Source organism: Dermacentor variabilis, chromosome 1 (assembly GCF_050947875.1).
Source record: "Dermacentor variabilis isolate Ectoservices chromosome 1, ASM5094787v1, whole genome shotgun sequence".
Classification (NCBI taxonomy): domain Eukaryota; kingdom Metazoa; phylum Arthropoda; class Arachnida; order Ixodida; family Ixodidae; genus Dermacentor; species Dermacentor variabilis.
This window is the reverse complement of record NC_134568.1, coordinates 63,744,240-63,764,403: the sequence shown is the minus strand read 5'-3', so window position 1 is coordinate 63,764,403 and position 20,164 is coordinate 63,744,240. Positions and strand designations below refer to the sequence as shown.

Genomic DNA, 20,164 nt, shown 5'->3' with positions numbered 1-20,164 from the left:
GAACAAGAATTATTGTCTCGACGTCCGCTCAGCTATTTTCTCTGTCTCTTTCTTTCTTAATGTGGCAACTATGTCGATCGCAAAGCAGCGAAAGTAAGCTTACGTTTAAGGAAGACAATATTCTTTCCACAGTTGCGTAAAAAAAAAAAAAGTCGCGGTTCACTTTGTTAAGCTTTCGAAGACATCCGTTTAACAACTCACGTAGATTTCTATGTGCCTCGCTTGTCGCTGAAAGGATAAACTGCGCGTGGTAAGCTCAAGCACGTTGAAAAATAGAGCCCGCTGTTAGCGCGGGGAGATGTGTGAATAAGGCCTAAAATAAAGGACCGAACCTCGTTCATAAATCAGCGAGGTTTCCGTTCTCCGGAAAAGAGATTGCGTAAATTCAGGAAAGCAGAATAACACGAACTCGTGCACTTTACCCCCCCCCCCCCCCCCCCCCCCCCCCCCCCCCCCCCGCTTTCTCGACCATATTCGCGATTTCAGGCCGTAGCAAACTTGAAAGTTGTAGTGCCGCGAAAGAGTTGGCGCATTGTTCTTTCGTTCGTGGCGCGAAGTTGAAAATTACAGTGATGAGAGGCGCTGCTTATCGCCATAGTGTAAATATATTCTGTTAACATTTTATTGCGCGCGAATTGAACGCGCAATTCGAGAACAGCTTAATCAACTTTTAAAAACAAGCAGAAGTAAGAAGGAAGGAAGGAAAGAGGGACCGAAAGAACGCTCATATAGCGCAAGCTTGACGAGGCGGAAGAAAACGGCGATGCTCGATCCCTGTCCGACACGACAAAAACCTCTCACGACGATTTCGCGGGGGCGAAGGCGAAGTATGCGGGAGTGTCTCAGGCCGTGACGCTTTTCATACCAAGATATTATTTGCTCATCAAGAACAAAGGGAATCGTTTTCTTTGTCCGTGCGAGCGAAAACACAAAAGTTAAGGAAGAACAAGAGAGAGAGAGAAACCCAGGAGACGGGGAGGAGAGGGAGAGAGAACTTCGTGCGGCTCTGTTTGTAGCTTTCACTTTCCCGAGGAAGCTTTATCCCAGATATCTTTCTACGTGGCATGGGAAGACCAGTGTACAGACAAATTCATCTCGACGTGTTCTTAATTCCTCGTTAGCGCAATTTTTTCGCGTCCGCGAAAGCGCAAATGGCTGCCCCAATCTTGCTTCTGGTCTCTTCCTGCACCACGGCCGCTCGTTGTCTGTCGTCGCGCCCCCGAAGCGATCGCTTTCTCTTCTCTGCTCGTTCATTGGGCGTCCCGCTCTTTCCCCGCATCTTCTGCCCTTCGATATTTCTAAAACACTTTCACCACACTGTGCCTGAAACTCGCGACGATCGGCACCCGCCAGTCACGGCTCCGTGTAAATTTTTTTAACCATCCTTCGACGCAAATAAACCGCGTCTTTGTCGTCCTGGTGCAGCTTTGATGGATGCGCAAACACTGTCCGTCTGATTGATACGGCTTGATTCGCCTGACTATCCGAGTGAGAAATCAACACAGGACTTGATGCTTCTTGGTTGCATCGCCTGTGCCATCTCTCATACTGCGGCCTTTATTAACGGCGCGCAGAGAACGAAGGTAGGCACCCATGCACACACAGTTCAAATCCACGCTGCACTATGTGAACGGAGTGTGAGTGCATTTGTTTGTGTTCTGTGTGTGCGTGTGAGAACGAGACTGCGTGGGTGTGTGGATGTCCGTGTGGGCATGTACGTGTGTTTGTGTGCGTGCGTTTCAACAGGCGTTCGCCTTTTTCTCTATTACTCGAAGGAGCCGTGGGATGTACTGCTAACACAAACCTTTAACGTCAGATAGATTGAGAGGAGAGAAAAAAAAAACTGTCTTGATATGGGCATGCTCGCAAAGAGTTCTGCGTACTCCTAAATAAACCTGCATACTCGCTTAAAGGGACGCTAAAGAGCAAAAAAAGCTGCACTAGAAAATTTCCCTTCTCTATAAAATTCCATAAAAAGCCACACTTACCGTGGGCAGAGGCTTCGTAGGCCAGAATAGACGCTAGAATGAAACGCACATGCAGCGACGTCGCCTGAAATTTCCCCACCGGCACGCCCTGACGTCATCAATTTCTGCAGTATCTGCTCGCGGGGCCAATTCATTGTTTATTTTTAAATGACGTCTACAATGAATTAACAGAGCCAGAGACTGAAATTAGGAAGTTTTGATATTTACTGAGCTACGATGGCAAAAAAAAAAAAAAGAGAGCTTTGCAATTTGCCACGTCACATTGTCGCTTTTTTTTTTATATGGGGTTTTACGTGCCAAAACCACTTTCTGATTATGAGGCACGCCGTAGTGGAAGACTCCGGAAATTTATACCACCTGGGGTTCTTTAACGTGCACCTAAATCTAAGTACACGGGTGTTTTCGCCCCCATCGAAATGAGGCCGCCGTGGCCGGGATTCGATCCCGCGACCTCGTGCTCAGCAGCCTAACACCATAGCCACTGAGCAACCACGGCGGGTGCATTGTCGCTGGGAATTCAGCGCAACATTAGAGGAGTGACACTTTGACGGTCATTTTCTTTTTTATTGATCAACGGATTAATGCGAAATAAACTAAACACAGTTTTGAAAGATTACCTTTCCGTCTAAACTCACTCAATGTTCCTCTTTAGTGTCCTTTCAAGGAGAAATTTTTGTCTCATAGTCTGTGCATATTAAATTAGTTCACTTAATAGATGGGCTAGTTGGTGAGCCATGATATTGAAGCAGCTCACTTAAATCTGACACGCTCACGCACACATAGAAAGGACATACACAGGCGCTGGACTGTTGCAATAGTTGCCGTCCAGCGCCTGTGTACGTCTTTTTTATGTGTGCGTGAACGTGTCAGATTTAAGTGCGCTGGTTCAATATAAATTAGTTGAATTGAACTTTGTGGATCACAGGTTGGTTGCTTCGTTGTGTCTGTACGAAGTACAGTTTTTATCAATGATTGCCGCGCACATTTTCAGTGTTATCATTTCACTTTACGTATGATAGCTCATACACATTTGGACTGGATAAGATGACTGGACCAAGGGCACATAAGTGAGTGTGCATTGCTGTTTACACAGAAAACAATTAGTGAAGTGGCATATTGGCTGCAACAAAGGGTGAGGGACTTTCATAGAGGCCGAATCGAGTTTGATGAGACTTAATTAAGCAAAGAAAAAGGAGTGGAGAGCGAAAAGTGTGCCAAATTCAGAAAAACATAAATCACGCCCAAGCACTCCGTACAGATGGTTAACCAGCAAAGCTGAAATGTGCGGCCCTGGTGTTTATCCCTAGGTTAATCCCGACGGTTCGTTAAACTACGACTTGGTATATGGTGCCAGGTCCTCGGTACGTAGTTGCTGTTTGCGCTCGGCTGCACGAGCCTGCAGGTTCTTGTGCCCGGACTGGCGGCATGGCGTAGACGAGCTCGTTCCCGGTTCTGCTCGGGGCGTTGCTGATCGAAAGTTGACTGCTCCTCAGGAGTACGTATGACGCCTGGCCTACCCATTTCGGAGCCGCAGAGAAACTGCTGCGCGCGCGCTCGGCTGCGACGGAGAGCAACGACGTCACTACTGGCGCAGCTAATCCAACACCACCTGGAGAGCACAAGGCCTTTTCACTCCGATCTATGACGTAATTTTACCTGACCCGACTGCATAGAATCTAATGAGGATGCACCCAGGTAGGCAACAATGATTTTGACGTCACCGCTTTCATCACGCCAGTCTTGTCAATTGAAATTTCGGGCCAGCTAACATGACGTCATGGATTGGAGTGAACAGGTCTTGTGCTATCTAGGTGGTGTTGGCTAATCGCGCACCTCTCTTTCTCTCGCTCTCTCTTTTTTTTTTCGCGCATGCGCATGGGGTTGCGCCGGAGGCGTTTTCGCCCTACAGGAAACCGACAGACGGACGGCCGGACGCATCGGCTAGCCATGCACAGCTTCGCTGTAAAAGTCCAGCTTCAACTTTCGCTAGTGCAGCGCTGCGCATTATCACGCTCCGAACGTGTTGTACCACGCAAGCCATTTCTGCACGGTACGGATATCGCGCTTGGTGCTCTGCTCAGCCGCCGAAAATTATGTCAGCGGCTCGGGCTCCCGCAAAGCGCCGAAAACGCCGATATGTTACAAGAAGTCGGCCCAGCGCTGTACGCTTGCTTTTCGCGCCACCGAGATGACACCTATCAATGCTTCCTCGCGTTAGACTACGTGCAGGATTATCCACCAGCTTTTGTGAGTGTTGCGCAAGTAAAAATCACGCTTCATGCTTCCCATACGGGGTGGAGGCAGCGACGTGCGAGCAGCGCCACAGAACAGATCGCAACACCGACTTCAGCTTCTCCGGCATCGCAGTTCGCGGCATCTAGAGTCAGCGCTATACGCATTCAACAGTAAATTCTTCCCCCTATGCCCTCAGGAAGGCCTGTTTTTTCTGTTCGTACAGTCGTCTTGTCGGCCACTTTAGAGAAGAGGGCTCAAGCGCCGGGGGCAACCTATTTTGCGCGACTTCCACCTTTATTCAGTAAGGCTTACACTGCTGCGATCCGTTCACAACGAAAGAAAAAAAGAAAAAAAAAGGAAGACAGGGACGTGGCCAACACACGAACAAAAGCAGTCAGACGCCATAAATTCAGGTCTGGTCTTCCTTCTTTTTTTTATTTTTTTTTTGCTCATAGTTACGTTCTGAAGCACAGATATCAATTGTGCAGTCCTATAGACGACATCTACGGGAAATATATGACTTTTTAGCCTGTCTCGACAAAGAAACAAAGATAACATCACAAGTAAAAAACGGGGTGGTCGCTAGATTCCGAGTGCATAGCCGAACAGAAAGACGCTCGAATCCCTTCAGCCGGAATTCCCCCCACCCCCACTTCCCCTTTCTTCGTTTTTTGTTTTCTATTCCCAACACTGCTGCTCTCCTAACACAAACTTTTTCTTACTTCCGACTTTATTATCCTTTCTGTTCCTTGCTTTATTTTTTCTTTCTTCCCCTTCTCTCTCTGTTGCCTGCAGCGGCCACTGGACGGCTCCTTTATCGGAGCTCCGCAGGTAGCAATTCATTCACAACCGGAGAAATCGCGCGTTTAGCCTCGACAATAGGGTGAAATGTATGTCATCACCCTCCCTCTCTCCTCCATGTCCCCAAAATCGAAGCTCGCGCCTGGTCAGGAGCTGTCGCGGCGCTCGCCAGCTCAATAAAGACAGCCAAGGCGACGGCATTGAGGGCATAGATGGATAGGGTTAAATTATGCATATTGAGTGTAGGACGGGACGGCGGCGGGAAGCCGGTTCTCGGAAAGGCAGCGAAGGGTGCCCCGAGCCCTTTGTCATGCCTTAATGGCAGTCGAACAATTGTTTCGAGCCGGAATTCCACAATCGCCGATCGCATATATAATATCTTCCACGGCCATACCTAGCGAATGGCGCCCGCGCTGCGCGCTTTGCGAATGAGCCCTCAGCACAAGTGTGGCTCCATCCATCACTGCCGCCCGAATGCGCAGTCTAGGTAACCTGCCAAGAATCCAGATTCCTCTTCACCATCGGTCGTTCTGCCTTACTACCGCGCGTTCTATTCGTGTATTTTTTTTTCTTTGTTCGTTCTCGTCGTAAAAGAAAATGTGAGGACGAGGAATAAGATACCGAAATTTTTTTTTCTGGCTCCCATTTCGCAGGAAAGGTTAGAGCAAATTGGGCGCACATCTCTCGGTAGAGAACGAAAATGCTCGTCTGTATAGGGTGTCGTCTTCAGGTTCTATTTAGGGCTTGCTTGTTCTTCAGAATCAGTTCGTACCTCTTGGAGCTGGAAGCTTAAAACTCAAGGTAGGCATTAGTTTTCTTTTTTTTTAATTATATTTTTGCGTTCTGCAATGAGAGTAGTCACCTTCGGAAAAAAGGAAAGAAAAAGAAGACGCCTCTCGAAGGATTTGCGATGCCAGAAAGCGTAGCTCGACCATCTACGAGCGTTCAAAGGAGTGTTCAATTTCACACACACACAAAAAAAAAAAACGAACAGTTATTATGTTTAGAAAATAAAATTTTGTGGTGTACATAGCGGTGTCAACACTCTTCTAGCGGTGCCAAGCAATAATGATAAGAAAAACATATAATATAATACTCTAGCCTACAACTCAGTTCTCACATCTAAATGAACCTGCATTGTCAAGAGCTATTCATTTGTTTACTGAAATGGGACAGAAGCTATGGGGAAGAATGACTGTCGCGACTAGTTAACGATGGCATATATTCGTGAACCAAGTTTGGTCCACCGCGCTATGTCTGCTTGTGATGTCAGTAATTACATTGACAGTAAACTTGATAATAACTCTCACATATTTAATAGACTTGTAATATTCAGCCCAATGATCGCTTTAAAATATACAATTGACTGTCAAAATTCCGAGAGTGCACGACAACTTTAAAACACGCATGTATAACGCAGACACGCTATCACGTATAGCTTATGATGCTACATTAACGTTAACGGTCTTTGTCGAGCTTGAGTCGCGGTGACGGTTGCGCGGAATTTTTCTTCGAGCCCTTAAGCATGAAGTGCTTGTAGCCGGCGTTACAGGAAGAACAGTGGGGAAGCCGATGTACGGAAGGGCTAATGACGCATGACGGATGGACGACAGCGAAGCGATCGAGGCATGGGCGCCTGGTGAAAGCTGTGAACTTGGAGGGGCATCACATACAACGCAGCTTCAAGAGGTTGCCGAACTATACATGCGTGTCAGAGGATTTCATGTTTCGTTCTAGTTCCCATCTATGGAATAGTTTCAGAAACAAGTCACATATTTAAACATACAGTACTCTACAAGAGCCCACTTTGCGCATCACCGCGCGCAATCCATCTTCTATTTGTCGCTTTCACGGATCGAAAGAAACGAAGAATCCTGCAACGTCTACACAGCATGCGAAGTAAGTAAAAGCTCTGCGCAGAAGTGCTGCAGAGAGCGCTTGCGTTACCTATGTCGACAGTTTAGACATTGCCACCGCATTGCTTTTTAAAGGTGGCGAAAAAGATGTAGACAAGCCGCGGGTCCGTTCTAGTACCCCAAAAACTTCCTTGCAGGCAAAAAAAAAAAAAAAAAAACAAAAACAAAAAAACTTCGCAACTATGAATAACGATATATCCTGAAGGAAAAGAAAAAAAAACATTTAGTTCTTTTTTTTTTTTGCACTATGCAACAGCATTCTCGACATTGCCTCACCTCACTTACTATGCCATCTAAGAGTCTCTACATAGCAAGTTTGCTTTATGCTGCTTAATGTCTACCCATCTTTATGTGCCCATTTCTTGTGGCGTCACCATTCCTTCGCAGGCAGAAGCGCACGCAGATACGAAATGGTTTAACGGACACTGGGAAAAGAGGGAGGAAGATAAAAAAGAATGAGCCAAGAAAGTGAGCTCAGGCGCCTTGGGAAAACCTTGAGGTCATTTATACTATGCGTGCATTTCCTGCCCAAGTGGCACCTCGCCCGCATAGACGTTCAAGGGCTCTTCCAGAGCGGAGACGGCGGCGGATTCAAAACCGTCGTCGCCGATTAGGGAATCGAATTTGAATACGGAGTGGGATTACGCCAAGTGGTTCCTCACGCAGCAAAGATCCAATTCGGGTCCCGCGTCTTATGTAGCGAACCCTTCTGCGCACGTATATGTATATGGGGGAGAAGGGCTGAGGCAAAATTTAAGCGCCCTGGGATCGGTGTAGTTTCACGTTATGGTGGCAGCGTCGCCGATATTCCGATAGCCCATTTTTATTGCAAACGTATTCGGAACGTGCAGCTGTGCTCAGCGATAATTATACTGTTAATTGGAAACATTTGCGCCATAAGCCTGTTTCTTGCTGCTGTACATTGCGACTGATCTGGGCGTTTGTATCTTATGTTCATGCAAGGTCGCATTTATTATAAAAGGCCATTATTCTTTGTTCTTTCTTGTGAAACTCATTCAACAAGCTGTCCACGCAAAAAAGAAAAAAAGAGAAAAGGCAACGGCGACATCTGCGCAATCATTAGCAGCTAAATATAGAGAACAGCTGCCAGTATCTCTTAAGTTCTTCTATGTTGTGTCTGGTTTACGATAGTCTCGTGAATCACTGAGCTAGGTCTGTTCCAAAAAAAAAAAAAGAAAATAAATTGAAAAAGAAAGAATCATGCAGATTCCACGCACTGTGGGAATCGATGTGAGCGAAGCTTTCTGTTCGCTGACGATATCTGGTGGCGATACTGGCGGCCTACGACAGTCGTGATGTGATGTTAAACGTTACCTTGCGTGCACCACTTGGGTTTGTCTACGTAGTACACAGGACACATAGCGAGGCGTGTTTGATCGAGGCGTTGTTGTGTGCCATTGTTCGTAGCCTGCGACAAAGTAAGCCCTGTCATTCCGGCCCTCATCTCATCGTGGCTGAAGTGTTGGTCTGCTGGACGGCCACTTACGTGTTGCCATCTTTACGCTGTGATGCTTTAAGGCGCGTATATAGTCTGACGTAGCCTGAGTGCACACACACACACTACGTCACGCTGGCGAGGAAATACGTTCGACGCACTGGCGCAGCCGGCGTAACCGGACGCGCCCGAGCGTTCCGACGTGCCCGACGTCGCGATGGCTCTTTCTCCACCCGCGCGTTGGTCGCGCCGACTGCGCCGACCCACAATGCATTGCGCGAAGAAGAAACGGCGCCCACGCCGCTTCGCCGATGGTCGCAGCAGACACCCGTTCAAGGCGGCGCGCGGGTTGGCTAGTCGTTCTGCGAATGCTCCGAAGAGAGCGGCCGACGGAGCGCGCGTCGAAGTGTCGAGGCGTTGTCGGGGGGATGACATCTCGGCTGGCGCAGCGCGCACGCGGCGTAGCGTGACCGACCGCAAACGACGCTTGCCCGCGCGCCGAAAACGTTGGATTATAAACGCACCTTTACGGTAGCTTTGCGTCTGCACGCCCCGAGTCAGTTGTCCGCATGTGCTAACTTGCACGGGGTTTGTTTTTCAGAAATAGCAGAAACATGCGAAAATTTTGTCTGCGACTATACTGCCGTATCCAGTAGTAGCGTTTCCTTTATTGCAGAGACCACGAACGAAGCATGCTTTCTGACTGCGCCGTTCCCTTCTCCAGCAATCATCCCATGTACACAAGCTGCCATGAGCGAAGAGTGGCTAGTATTCACCCGTTACTTCAGGGTTTTGGCTTTACGCATGCTCTGTCTCCTATCATACTAGCTCCCTTCTGGGCTGTTGCATGTGAGTATAAACGTCAGCACTGCCGTTTCTGCAATGCTTTTGGGGGGTGCTAACGCGTAATTACAGCTGTCCGGAGGGCATTGTCTTCACGGCCAGGTAGTTCCGGAGGGCATTGTCTTGACGGCCAGGTAGTTCCAGAGGGCACTGCGACAACGACCAGAAAGCTCCAGAGGGCACTGTGGCGACGACAACGAAGTTCCAGATGGAAAGGGCTCACATACGCCTCTCCTGCATCCCTACCATGTACATGATAATCGTTCTCAACAACCCCCCGACGCGGCGTGCGAGGCAGCTTCCAGCAGCAGCAGCAGTGGAAAAGTCCAGGGAAGAGACAAAGAAAGCTTCGCCTTAAAAAGAAAGGAAAGGAAAGACCTCGGTACTCGCGAGGGGTTCTGACACACACAAAGGCACCGGACCAAAATCGTTGCCAAATGCGGCAAAGACATCAGGACCTGCATTCACAAAAACCTCTTACGCTAGCAGTGTTCCTAACAGTAAATTCGAGTCAATCCTGATGCTTGACATGTTATTAGCGAAGGCAGCCAGCCAATGACCAAGAGCATTTACGAACTATGAGCTTTGTGAATTTGGCTCCAGATTTCGCTGTCGTCAAACCTATTGCAGATGAGCATCATAACACCTGATTTCAATCCCGAGAATATATGACAACTTAACAAAGGGTGCTCGCTGATGATAACAATAGCCAGTCACTTACGCGTTAAAGGGACTCTATATATATCATCATAATTAGCAAACATGTTCTGCTGCGCGGGGGATAAGGTCACGGATTTGAGTTCCAGTCGCGGTAGCCTCATTCCGGTAGCGGCGAAATGCAAGGATGCTCGTATAATTAAACTTAGGAGCACGATAAACAAACTTGTGTGGTCAAATTGTTCTAAAATGGCGCCTCCTGTATATTGCCCAGGGTTGCTTTGATACGTTAAAGCATGTGAATAAATAAGTAAATCGTTACTAGGCATAAACTTTTCTACAACAGTAAATACAGAAACATCAACTGTCGTAGATTCTTCTCATCGTGGAAATTTTGTGCGCGCTGGCTTCTAAGACAGAAAAAAAGAAAATAAAATTTCAGAAATCAGCCTATTCTTTTCTTGCATAATAACACTCCTGCATTCGCAGTCATTAAAGGCGGTCGTGAATGTAACGCCCTTTTGAGCGCAATCACTTCATTGCTCGAGAATCATTGTCAAATTGCCAGCTCGCGGTGTCGCAGTCGCAGGAAAAGTAGTCCGCTAATACATGGAAAACCCGAAAGTTTTAGGGCACGGAGGGCAATTTCTGGATTCAAAGAGTGTTTCGCAACAATGCATAATGAGTTTCGAATGATCGCGGCTGACCTCTCAAATAAGCAGCTATCAACGGCATGACAACGCGCCGCGTAAAGCAAGAGGCTGCACGCGAGTCGCACTTGCTAATGACAGTTCTCGCTCGCGACCGGAATCTGTGGTCGCGGAACATGGTTGGTGGTGACTCCGTGCCTTCCTGCTTTTTGGAAAGCGACGGCCAGTAGCCTCTTGCGTGTTCTATTTCTGCTGCTCGTATCAAGAGTACCAAGGGTTCATTGCTTCGCAGCTCTAATCACTTAACCTGAATTTATGCGCTGTTATCAGAAAATTCCCTGCTGTGGAATCTAGGGCAGGCGACGAAGAATGTCGAGATTACCAATCTCCGTCAACGCAAATCGGCCAATTCATCAAGTGTGAGAAGGCGCACCTTAAAAAAGTGCCCCAAATCGTCATAGTTGTGGCTATTTCAGCGCTGCTTTTACCCATCCATCTTTGCCCGCGGCTAGCACTCGCGCCACAGAGTGAGCGAGTTCATTATTTAGCACCCCCCTACGACCAAGTGCAATTCAATTTCCTATGCGTTCCCTCTCTTTTGCAACAGGTGAGATGTGCCATCCTTTTTAATAGCCGTGAATTAGTGTCCCGAATTATTTTATTCGCTGCATTAATTACGACCTTCCTCTCGTCAAAATGTTTGCCGTGCTACAAGTGTCAAAGCGTTTTCGAACTGCCATGGAAGTAGCGTTTACCCTTCATATCTGGCTTCACCATAGTAAGACATCTGGTTGAGAGAAGCTCGCTTTTGCAATTTTCTCTGCTTTATAAGAATGATGACTTATAGCATGTGTGTGTGCGTGCGCGCGTAAGCGAAAACTTTACCAATGTTTTTTTACCAATGGTACGCGTCTCTGTAAGTAAGTAAGAAGCAATCAAACGTAAGAGAACATATCAATTTAACTGCTGCAGTTAACCCATTTGCAGCATGAGAATGGTATGACCGCAGCCGTGGTCAAATGGTTAGGGCGTCCGGGCAGGCGGAGGGAGGTGCTGGGTTCGAACCCCACCGCCGGACAACCACCGGTGAAACAGGCGCAAGCGATTCCCCGCGAGGCACCCGGTTACCAAAGGGTAATCTCTGCTTGGGGGAAGCTCCTGGCGTCCGTTAACGTAGGCCCCCGTGTTCTGTACCTGGGCGGCTGGATGAGGCCTCGGCTACCGCCGTAGTCTGGCTCTCACCCACCGCCCTCGCGCTGGCAAGAATGGTATGCACGCGTGTGATTGTAGATTTTGGCTGATGTTTCTTTTTCCTTCAGGGCAGATGCATCTTGTAGCACAAGAGCATTTCTCATTAATTTTAGGTTCGACACAGAGTCACGAGATGACGCCGCAAGCGCTGCTCCTTGTGTATTTCGATAAAAATAAATGCAAGTCCGTCTAGCTTATGCTAAATATGTTTTTTTGTCTTCCTTTTTTTCTTTTTGCTGTTTCAAGTGCGACAAACGTCCCAGGACAAGTCCGGTGTGATTGACTCCGAACCAGTAAAATTCGAAATTTGGGACTGCGAAGAGACAGATATTCTTCTTTACTTGAACCGCGGTAAGAAGTAATCTAATCTCTTCTCAGTGTTCCATAACCAAAAGGTAGTGTCAACAAATTCGCTTTCGTCTTTTGTACGGGCACACTGCAGCCACCGCAGCCACGGTGACATATACGTGGGAAAAAAAAAAAAAGCGAGGGCGCCATTCTACAGGCCTGATTCACGCTGATTCAATAAAAGACGCACCGCGAAGCCCCAACTAAAGCACACGGGTCAAAGTTCAGTATATCTCGACGACATGCGTGTAGTGCACGAAATCGTCGAACGGCGCTGCAGCACTCGGTGGTCAGCAAACAACTGCCAGTGCGCCCGTTCGCCCTGCCACAGATCAAGGCGAGTTCGCGAGCCACATTGGTGCGCTCAGGCTCGCGTTCCCTTGAAGGCGCCGACTAGAGCAGTGCGTTACGCGTTGTTAAAAGAGGTCATTCGCGAGGAAAAAAAAAAGGACCGCGAAAGAAAGAAGAAAACGAGAACCATAGTGAAAGAGCCTATCGACGGCACGCACGTAAGCGCTGCCGCGTAGCGGATTCCGAAACGCGCGCATGTATGCAGGGATGATCGCCTTTTGCGTGGGTCCCACCGCAGGGCAGAGCAGCGAGGCGGCGGTCGACGAACGTCTGTCGACTCGTGCGCGGCTGAGACGAGCGGATAGTGACGTCTCGAGACGGCCGCGACGGGCAACGTTTGCTTTCTTTTAGCGCGCTCGTTGGTCGCGTTCTTGCGGGACGCATTCTCTCTCTAAGAGACTTGCATGCGCTAGTCGCAGGTGCCAGAGAAGGGCCGCCTCCGAGATGCGGCTGTTTGTCGTGCGGCGCGAGCAGCGCGCGCGGGGAAAAGCTCGCCGCACAGTGGGGACACGCGCGCGCCCCACTTTTGCAAACGGCTTTCTTTCCTTTTCTTTTTTCCCCGTTGAACGTCTCTGATGGCACCCTGCCGCGGAAAAACGCGACAGCCGGTATATATATATATATATATATATATATATATCTGTGTGTGTGTGTGTGTGCAGTGAAATATTCAAGATGATGGGGCTCTGTGCTTTCGCCCCTGCCCACGGCTGAGCGCCGCAGTCCATGTGGGTCAGTAGGCGCCCGCGCGGGATTACGAGTGTATACAGTGCGGTTGATTTGTTTGAAGGGACACGAACAAACATCCCCGCTTCACGGACCGCCCCCTTTGGCTTGACCCTCGTGGCCCCGTCTCCAGCAAGGAAGGTCGCGGGACCCCAGCCGCCCGCTAGGACGGGTTCCCGCACGAACAGTATTTCGTATTGACCACCGTATCGGAAAGCCTCGCATATAAGCATGTAAACATGCTTTCTGTCTTTGCTTTCCACGAATGCAAAACATGTCAATGGCAAATACTTTACGGCTTTAAAGATGTACGTATCTTCTTTCGATTCTCGGAGTGCGTGTGACAGCCACTCTCATTTGTCTACCTCGCCCCTACTTGCGTGGAATTGAGCCTATCCACGTTCGTCTGCTTCTACGATCGCCCGGTAAAGAAAGCGGAAGAAGAGATAAAAGATACAAGTGGCGTCGTGTGCCGCGGGCATGATAACAGTCTGAGACGGCGTAACGCGGTGAGAAAATGAAAGCGCGATATTTGCGCCAGACATATATAGTGTCACACAAAACCGGAAGATGAAGATTAAAGCGCTGCGAAGCGAATATGAATACGCGTTTTGCGGTGAAAAAACTTCATAACTCGAGCTGAGCGCACGCCGGCGTATTTCTCTCGGCTAGAGTATGAGAGTCTGCTTTTCGCCGAGAACTACCCTGGCGCCCGGCGATGCGTAGGTTGTTTCCAAGAAGAGCATAGCGTTGAGTTCTCTCGAGAAGTAGCATACACTCAAAGACAGATGACACACCATAGCGCAACATAACACGAGTGCATGGGTTTCCACCGATTGTTAAAAAAAGATAAAAAGAACACATAAGACATGGAGCAACACACGTTTCTTTCACTTGATATGTGAGAGAAAAGTATCTGAACGCACACCGTCACACATCACCAAAGTCTGTGCGCTCGGTGCATCATGTTTCTTTCGTTGCTGAGTGCGCATCTGGCCCTTTTGGAGCACCTTTTACGCCTGCCAGCATATTCTGAGGTGTAGCATTACGATAATGAAGTCCACTGGCAACCGGTATATTGAAAAAAGAAACTGCTTGCAATCTTGAAGCTATCAGTGCTGCGAAAAGAACGTACTCTAGTGCTGCCCCTGCAGCACATGACTCGCCACCATGTAGAACTTTCTCTTTACAGGTGCAGTCGTCGCAATGCCCAACATGCAGCCTTTTGACGCACCCGCATTTGTCTGCAGTGGCACTGTGTTCCCGGTGCAAACAACGCTACATTCCGTCTTCCTTGCGAATAATTCATGCGAAGCATTGTCCAAGTTTTTTCCTGGGCTACGTTTCGTACACCGCATGCGCGACAGGAACTGCAACGGCAACGAGGAATTTCTAAGTGAATATTAACTGGACAAATCACTTTTTTTTGTTTCGTCGTTTTATAGCTTCACAATTGCTATGAACTTTTGCGGGTTTGCAACTTAAAAGTGTCTCGACGACGTTTACTTCGTCTGTAAACACGCAAGAGGGTCGCTTAGCTGCGTTTTGTTTGCAAGCGCGTTACTCGCTGAACGTTTCCTTATAAGAGTGAAAAACAGGGCGAGAACTAAACCATGACAAAGCACCAGTGTCTTCCTGCATTGACCTTCGTGTTCTCTAGTGCTCTTTCTACAGGCTGCGGCAAGCCACACACGTACTAGACCAACCATAAGTTTTTTTCCGTGTATCACGTTTTCGATAGCTTAAGTCACCGCAATCAGCAGCAGAAGGAGTGGATTGCAGCTGAGGTCATTAAGCTGCCGCCCAACACCTCCTGGCCGTAAATTTGTGCAAGCCGATACAATCGTCCGAAATCCAATATTTTGCTTCGTAGCAAATAACAGAGTAATAATATTTGGGGTTTTACGTGCCAAATAACAGAGTGTATGTAAAGTATTGGCCATTCTTTTTCTTGCGTTCTTCCACGGAACGATGACTGGCGTCGCAGGGACCCCAAAGACATGTTCTTGCACAAATAGTGCGTTTCGAAATCTCCGGCTAGTGGCACCAGTAGAAGCAGGACACAAGTGCCATGCCTCATGCCCACCGCCAATTGTCATGCGATCTGCCTTACTAGCTTTAGCATTCAATACACGGGAGAACTTAAGTGAATAATGTAATGTAAAAATGTGTCAACGCGTTTGCATGCTACTCGGCTACTCGGCATTACGTGTCTGGCGAGCTGAAAGCTTTATTCGGTGTTACTCGATAATTCATCACGCAACGCACCCGCGAACAAAGCGCAGCTGTCTCGCGCGGTCTGCGGAAATTTCTCTCGGCTGCGCAGAAATGAAAGGCAGCAGCGGCGCGGGGTTCCCCAGGCAGGACAACCTGACCATAACTGACGAATCGCTGGCACAAAGTGGTCAGACGAATACGCGAGCCTGGCTCTTCTGGGCGTCGTGGAAAGTGCATCTGAGATGACGGCACTGCGGAGACGCCGCGGGTGTGGTTAGAAAAGAACAGAACCATTTGGGCTTGTACCTTGCGCACACAGTGCAATTACGGTCGCTCACTAAAGTAACCAGCCCTTCTCAGGATGTGCAAAGCTGATTTCTGTCCAGACTCTTGGTCAGACGCATGAGATACACCGAATTCTGGCCAGACTGGGGTATCTTGGCTTCCTAGCGAGCGACCGTGCACGACGATGATTCAGCTGTGAAGTTGGACGGAATGAACAACGCTTTGATGCAATCGCCGCAGCGGACTTGCACTTAAGCGAAGATGGAAGCTGAAGTGCACGTGAACGTCGAGCGAGCAGCGATGGAATCGTACTGCGGCGTAATCGTTCCTTCGCGTTACTTTTCCGTTTCAAGAATTCACGCAAGCTGATTGAACCACGTAAGAAGTGGGCAGAAATAGCTCTAATTATTCAGGTGGGAAGTTTACGTCTCGCACAGCCACTTCATCAACACAGGGCCTTGTTGCTAAGAAAAGGAGGAACACTCACTTTGTACGTATACTGCAATGAGAAAGTTTGTTGCCGTGAAATTGTGCTTTATTAACTCCCAAGAGTCTTTTTTTTGTCGTTTTATTGACCTGCGTGTTTCATTTGTCGACCCTACCTGCGGTCATAGCTTTCTGGTTTTACAAGCGACAACAAAAGGTTAAGAGGCTCCTCCGCTAGTTTTGCCGTTTCTTTAGGGAATAACTCGGAATTTCTGCTCCATCTCAATGGGGGCGAAATGCGAAAACCTCCGTGTACTTAGATTTAGGTGCACGTTAAAGAACTCCAGGTGGACAAAATTTCCGAAGTCCCTCACTACGGCGTGCCTCATAATTAGATCCTGGCTTTGGCACGTGAAACTTCATAATTTTAATTTCTGCTCCTTTTCGGCGGCAACTTGCAGCGCGTGCGTGTAAAGAACTCGGTGACCTGCCCAGTATTCGATGATAAAATATTTCCAGAAATTGTGCATGAGGACACTTTACTTTATTGAGATGAAAACGTATATCTATATATAGACGAGCCTATGGTGCCTTAGCCTCGCGACGATGGCTCATTTTCACTCGGTCATTGCTTGAAACATGACGCCATGATGCGTCAGCATAGGAATAGTTTGTCTACGCATCGCTGAAACACAGATAAACATGGCACTTTTTCAAGCTCGGGCGAATCCGGAATTTACAATTCTCCAACGTTGGATTTATAGGGCAAACCAAATAAAAAAACATGATTCCATCGACAGTGCGTAAAGTGTCTGAGTGATAGCGGCACCGTATCGCAGCGACGACAGCTATAACCATGGCGATACCACTGCGCATGCTGTGATGCCCTGGTGGTGATAGGTCATGCTACGTCATGCTCTGTCCTAAGCCTGAACCTGTGATTTTGGTGGAACATGTCAACGTGTAATTCAGCGAGCGAGCATTGTTATCCACGGTACTCGTGGATTGTCAATGTGTTGCCAATCCACGCCAATGTGTTGCCAATGTGTTGCCAATGTGTTGCCAATGTGTTGCCAATGTGTTGTCTTGCAAGTCCCAGGTCGCCCCTAAAACCGCAAGCGCGGCAACTCCCCATACTGCCTTCCCTACGCGCTCTCAGAGAAATCGAGCAGCGCATTTGTCGGGCGTCTGTCGAAACTAAAGTGTGCATGGCGGCCCACAGGCCTTCCCCGACGGCCCTCCAGCTTCTGTAGTTTACTTTCGTCTCTAGGAAGACATGAGCACCCGCTCTCGTCCTTTTCTTGCTCTGGAGATAACCATTACGGAATGACAATATCTTTCTCTCTCCATTTTTTTTCCCTTCAGGCACTACTATATATGCAACGAACGAAACAGAAAAAAAAGAAAGAAAAAAAAAACACGGAGTGTGAATCGCTGCGCGCCACTTCAAAATCTTAGAGCGACAGGCTCTCACGAAGCCTCTTCAAACAGCCCTGTACTTTCGCGAAAAGTGCTTTATCCTGACCACGCAAGCGATAAACGAGAAGAAAAAGACAAGAAGGAAGTGGTGCTCCAACACTTTGAGACAATTAACGCGCCGGGCGAACCCGTGAGGCAGCAGAGCCCCTCTTTACGCCAGCCGCCGCTCTTAGCCGCAAGCGAACACCGAAAGACAAGCGGCGCTGTCGGAGACAATGACGTCTACATGCAGCCTTCTGAGACCTAACCAGTGATGTGCACTAGACGTTCGGTCATGAGAGACCCATGCTTTACTTAATTTTGGCGCACACTATATACGAATAAAAATGCTTCCTTCTTTTTTTCAGATGGCTGTGGCGAACTATTTTGCTTGCATTTTGCATTGCGCCTCTCTGACGTTGACTGTATCGTTCCTGTAAGGCTATTCGTATCGATATCACTTTCGTTCGCGCTTAGCCTTATTAGAACAAAGGGACCTCGCTTCCTAAACTAACAAGATCTTTCTGATTTTTTCTGTTGATTAAGGCGTACATTCGGTGGAATCACGTTGTTATGTTTTGACGGCCTCAGGATTTCTCTCTCTCTCTTTTTTTGGCAGATGAAACAGATGTCACCTGCTAAAGAAAATAAAGACACGCTCGCATAGAGTCCAACGAGGCCCGGTTCACGAAGCTAAGAAATGGAGTGCTCATGTGGGCAAATTTGAGACATTGAATGGAAAAACAAGGGATAACGGCTTTTTCAAATTACAAGAAGAAAAAGGAAAGAAAAACAAGGAGCGAAACTAGAGATATTAATATGAAGATAAGCTCTTTTCACTAAGTGTATATTCGCGAACTAGCATTTCGTGCTGTAGTCTTCCTTGAGAAAATTAAGAGGTCTTACTGATGGTTCGCCCCCGAGACTAAATTAATGTCACAGAGAAAAAGCGCTCACATCAAACGTGCACGATATTTTTCTTGGGGGAAAGAAAAGAACGTATCTGTATGACAGAAATGATTTCTTTTGTGGCTGGGTGAGCGGACGTTTGTGGAAGGTTTTTTTTTTCCTGAGATAATTGTGTTCGAAAACGATATGAGCATGTCATCCTTGTAACATGAATTTTGACGAAAAAGAAATAAAGTTTGAAAACTTCTTAACAGTGTTAATAGCACTACCATTTACTAACGCCGCACTTCACACAGCTAATTTGTCCAAAAGATAGGAAATGTATATTGAGAGATATCCACTGCAGCTTGAAAGAATTGTAGTCGACACATACGTCATGTCTGAAAGTAGAACATAGGCTGACCTGAGCGAGAAGCTAAGATGTACAGACTGGAATTTTGACGAAGATAAATAAGAAAGAAAAGCGTTGTGATTGTCTGAAGCATATCATTTTCTTTAAACGTCTCCGTAGTCCACAGTATAATACCGTCATTATTTTGTATCGTTATGGACAACCTACAAGAAACACATTGGCACGCACTGCAAATATGCTGAAAGGAGTCCATAGGCAGGTAACGATGATATTCGTTACGTGCTCAGGAACACCATTCTGCAATCCAGTACTTCACGTTTAAGATACGACGAAACAGACAACAAAGAAAATGGGGGCAACGAAGGTTGCAAGGGGGCACACACGGACAAAACAAAGGTTGCAAGGAATGACGAAACGTAAGACGAAAAGTTTAACTCACCTTAAACAGCTAATCCGTGCGGTCGGTTCGAAGCGGCACACAAAGTTTGCGCCCCAACGTGCGCGTGAATCCAAAAAGTGTGCCGCTCAGTCACAAGCTCGGGCCCCCGTCCCGAGCAAAGCCTGTTTATGAAATCCGAACAGTGGCTCTCTCGGTTCGAAGGCCGGAGGAGTTTTGGAATATTCACAATTTCAAAGAAATCACTCGGTCGTCGCCCTAAGTCGCTTCGATGGTCCGCAGAAAGTCGGCCGGTGACACTGTCTTACTTGTCCGCTCTCGTGCTGTCGGAAGAGACGCAGCTCGTCACCAGCGCTCTTGCGTCACTGCGTGCCACCGAAGAAGCGGAAGCTCGGCAAGGTCGTCTTGCGGCGAACGGTCTGTCGACGAAGTCCTTTTTCTTGCAGGCGTAGCGCGGTACCGCCTCCAGCAAACAAGTGCGACCGTCGCCGGTCGAGCCGCTCCGGTGTCTTCTGCCGGGATGGTGCGGGACTGCCGCGGCTCAGTGCGTTGCGTTCGAGCGGCGCGCGTCTCACGCACGCACGCGAGCGCGTGTGGTCAGCCGCTTTGGCGAAAGGCTCACGGCCGGTCCGCAAGGCCCGTCCACCTGAGCGAGTTCACCGGGAGCGTGCGAGCGACGCTGAGTGCCGAGCGAAACTGGCCCCGTTTGCCTCTTGGCTCCGAGGGATGCAAGAGAAACCGGAGGATGGGGAGAGAGCGCGGAGAGGAGGCGCCGGTGTCCTCCTCCTAACGGGACTTGGGCGCTTCTCCTCCCCAGGCACCGTTACGGGCTCCTTTCCTGAAGCGCGTGGAAGAGAGCGGAGGAGCCTCGGCGTCGGCGCGCGCTCTCGCCGGCCGG

General features: G+C 48.4%; 1 protein-coding gene across 1 annotated transcript in view; it reads right to left on the bottom strand.

Moving 5' to 3' along the window:
• Window positions 1–19,944, bottom strand: part of LOC142578674 (protocadherin Fat 3-like) — a 346,841-nt gene extending 326,897 nt beyond the window's left edge. The window contains exon 1 of the mRNA XM_075688141.1: window positions 19,309–19,944. The gene's annotated coding sequence lies outside the window, so the exon portion shown is untranslated. The remainder of the gene's footprint in view (window positions 1–19,308) is intronic.
• Window positions 19,945–20,164: the final 220 nt, after the last annotated feature.